Genomic DNA, 4,582 nt, shown 5'->3' on the forward strand with positions numbered 1-4,582 from the left:
AGAACGGCCTTTGAGTTCCACTTTTGTGGAAATACGGCTAAAACCAGCGGCTGAAACCGTCGTAAAAAATTACAATAGGATGGCCGCTCTCAGGTTTCTCTCTGGTACGAATATGGTACCTGATACGCGTATCAAATGCACGATGTAAACTAAGCCGTTGTTAACAAGTTTTTTAAAGGTTTGGTGCAAAATTGACTCAGTGGACCGAGTTAAGTTAGTCCATACGCCATTCTAGAATATAAAGAATATACAAAGACTACTACAGCAAAACATACGCTATGCTTTGCTTTGCTTAAAATCAAAAAATTATGTTGTCGACTGAAGAAGACCGAGAAACGATACTTCCGTGACGACGGTTACGTTGGAACTAAAAAAGTTTTTTAAAATCGTTTTAATCATAACTATGATGATACTACCAGAGAGAAGCCTGAGAGCGGCCAGGTCCATAAGGCCTGTTCTACAATACAGTCGTAAGCCGTAAGTCGTAAGAAATTGACCGATCACAATTAATTATTCTTCTGTAATTTGTCTGTGATTGCTCAATTTCTTACGACTTACAGCTTACGACTGTATTGTAGAACAGGCCTAAAGAGCCGTCTACAATGGAGAGTTGTAGGCCGTAACAGTAAGAAATTGACCAATCACAGACAAAGTACAGAAGAATAATCGATTGTGATTTGTCAATTTCTTACTGTTACGGCCTACAACTCTCCATTGTAGACGGCTCTTAAGAGAATGTGTAATCACTTTTCCGCCCCGTAAACTAGCGCATGTTCACGGGTGGTACACATTGGAACTACGCAGCCAGTCCACGATCGACATGTCGGTATGTCCACAGCGTGCGGTTCTATTCTGTGCTATGTGCACGCGTCCAAATGGTCACCTTCTTCAGGCGTGTGAGTATATTCGCGAGCGTGGATTTGATTTCTTTTAAAATTTAAATTGATCGGTCTCATGATGAGAAGATACGAAAGGAAAACAGAAAAGGACAAAAAAAAAACATTGCAACTTTCTACACAACATAAATGTGATATACAAGAAAAGATGTGATGGTCAAGAAAATAATATTATTTTAGCGAGCAGCATCAGAATTCGTGGAGTGTATCATCTCCTTTTACATCATCATTTGCTGCTTTTCGCTTTATAAATTTTATTCTATTTTCTCAAAAACTACATATATACGTATAAATACAAATTACACAAAAAGACATGTATATTACACAAAGGTGTTTTGCCGGTACACAAATATATACGTCTGAAAAGTTGCAATTCCAAAAAGGATATTTATTACTCTGCTTTATTACAATTCTTTATCAGTGTGTTTTCAATTTTCAAGTTTTATTTTACAATTTTTTATACATTATAATAGAATACAATAGTTTACATATATTACATATAACATACAAAATAATACAATATTATACAATATACATAGTATATATAATCCTACCTATCTATCTTAAACATCTGACATATCTTAAACGTTACTAGCCTCATTAATTAGGATTAAGGCTGCATAACAGCCTTGATCCTAATTGTACATTTTTATTTCTTCTACCTACCTACCTCCGATCTAACATATTTCTTATCTATCCGGCCTAATTTATTTTCTACAAGCGCTTGTAGATACGCATCCCTACCTACACAGATAACTACCTACCTACCTATTTACTTTGGAAAGTTTTAAAATCTATCCAATATTTTACGCGAGAGGCAATTGTTTTAAAATTAAAAAGTAATATTTTAGATATATTTTAGTTTCACGTCCGAGTTTTGTTTTAGATTTTATGATTGAAAGAAGAATTATATCCATCCGATAAAGCCCATCATGTATAATTAGAAGAGATAGAAATATTAATATTTTATAATAGATAGAAAAAATATATATTTCAATATAAATTTTTCAATATATATATTTCAAATATATATTTCAAATATATTTCAAATATATATTTTTGCAAAGATAAAATAGAAAAGAATAAAACTGTAGAGAATAGATATAAAAAACATAAATCTCCAAAAAAAGATTCTATATCGGTTCTTTAAGAGAAATTGTCGTGATATCGAATTTATTATTTTAAAAAACTGATAAAGTACGAGTTGCACTTGATTCACTTACACGAAGTTTTATTTAGTTTGAGATGTACATAAAAGGTCAATTTGTTCGTTTGAACTTCGGTTTTATTGTTTACGTTTGGAATTCGACTTTATAACATATCTAATGTAATTCTTCTTAAGATCGTTATACGCGTGACGATGATTTTAATCGTAACGTCGCAAGAGCAAATCAATCAATTACGTGCCAATTTTATTTGTTGCTAACATAAACCAATGTCCACAATATAACAGTTTTTGTTCTCAAAAAGAGATATAAAATACATCTCAATAAATAAACTACAAATAATAGATTTTGTAATTTAATATAAATAAATAAAATATACTTATAAATTATAAATTTATTATAAATTTTATGACAACTTGTTTTATGACACTCAAATAAAAATTTACAATTAAGTATTGTTTATCACGAATCATGAATATTTTTANAATCATTATCGTATATACGTTAAATCAAAATTAACATTACCGCCCATTTATTTTTCACATAAATACTATTCATATTTTGGTTTGTTTTTGGGAAAATTGCGTGTTTTAAATGTCATAGAAATTATTGAATACTATACACACGCGCGCGCGCGCGCACTCACACACACATACACATACACACACAGAGAGCATACTTCATGTTTCAGGTACAAGTTCAAAAACAGTAAATAGGAAAATAAAACTGCAGGAGAACAAAACGATAAAATCGCAAAAAAAGCCGCCTTTTGTAGTCNGCATTGTCCGTCACCACTTTTCTTTTCCTTTTAAAGGAACAACAACAGAAAAAAAAATTGATAAACAATCCTTGGAGAAACCGCAAATTAAAAGTGGAATTACAAAAGTTACGGAAAGACGATTACAAGCTAAAGCGGCAAAGTCTGTGAAACAAAAAGCGTCTGCAATCTCCGAATCTACTGACGTCAAAAAAGAAAAATCATTCGCCTCACCGAATCACAAATTTAAGCCAGTCATTGTAATATCTGAAGTAAACAAGCAAGATGATGATGTGTCAAATGAAACTCTCTGACACGTCAAAACTTATCTCTAAGTCGACAGTTGTTCAGAAATTGAATTATCGCTTCGATTCCGATTCCAGTCAAGAGATCACATCAAAAATATTAGACAAAACAAACACATGTTTTCAAATAAAGTCGCAAATGACCTCGACGGAACAGTTATCAACGATGTTTACCAACATGAACATTTCGTCAATAGAATCTTCTCTGTCTGTTGTAGAAAAAACAAATTTGTCGGAAAATTTATCACGTCCCGAAGCCGAGTATTTCGAACAACTACTATGTCGAGAAAGAGACGAGCTTCAAAAACTTTGTGAAAAGTGGACGAAAATTCAGAGCGACGATATTAAAGAAGAAGATATTTGTTGCCGAATTAATCAAGCAGTAGGACAAACGACTATGTTAATCGAAGAGAAGTTTAAACAGTTTCACAATATGATCAAACATTCGAAAGGTAGCGGTAGATTACTGATAACTTCTTCGGACTTGCATGGATTATGGGATAGCATGTACATAAAAATTAAGGATTGTTATTCGCGATTTGCATATCTGAAAAAGCTTCGCGCCGCACGTTGGCGGGAAGAGTTATCTCCCGTAAAATCTGTCGAGTCTAGAAACAAAACGACCAAGAAGCAAGCTACGTCGAGAAAGCGAAGATCGCGATCATTACCTTCGACTTGTGGCAACAAAACAACAGCTCAAGATGACAAAACGTGCGAGCAGATTGATAACGCTACTTATATGTGCACATCTTTTGTGACTAATAAGAGGACTACAAGTGTTTTCGAAATAAACAATTCCAAGAAGTGCGACGAAAAAGAATCTGCAAATCAGCAAGAATCTGAAAATAAGACGAGAATGTACACATCAACGCCGTTCGGCGATCGTACAATTAAGTCAAGTAATCTGCACGCTCCATTTGTAACGATGAAAGTAAATCAGTTGTATAAAAAATCAATTCAAATACTTGATGTGACCGATTCGTCTTGCTCTTGGAATACCACGGTAATCGAAAATACAATAATTGAAAAAGACAATACTCTTGCGTTAAATGTAAACAAAATCGAAGAACCGCAAGTGAAAAAAAAAAAATAAATCTTGAAAAAAAAAATCTCTAAAAGAGAAGGAAAGAGAAATTTTCCTTTCCTTAGGAATCCGAACTAAATTGCGCTTAAAGATAAGTTTAAACAAAATAAATAAAAATACGTCGAAGTAAATGTAATACAAATGTAAAACATTATTAGATCAAAACAAATATTTTCTCGACATTAATTCTATTTTACCAATGTGAAAAATTAGTCTGGTAATTTTCTTAAAATATACTGTAACGCTGTGTCGTATATATTTAATATTATTAGTTTTTAATATTGGATTCACAATTGCCTATGAAGTTTTGGGCAGAAGCGGCGAGTATTTCTGCACATATTAAGAACAGGATAAAATCTAGTGTTCATGGAAAA

Source organism: Pseudomyrmex gracilis, unplaced genomic scaffold (assembly GCF_002006095.1).
Source record: "Pseudomyrmex gracilis isolate BER0280 unplaced genomic scaffold, ASM200609v1 scaffold_264, whole genome shotgun sequence".
In the NCBI taxonomy this organism is placed as follows: Eukaryota; Metazoa; Arthropoda; class Insecta; order Hymenoptera; family Formicidae; genus Pseudomyrmex; species Pseudomyrmex gracilis.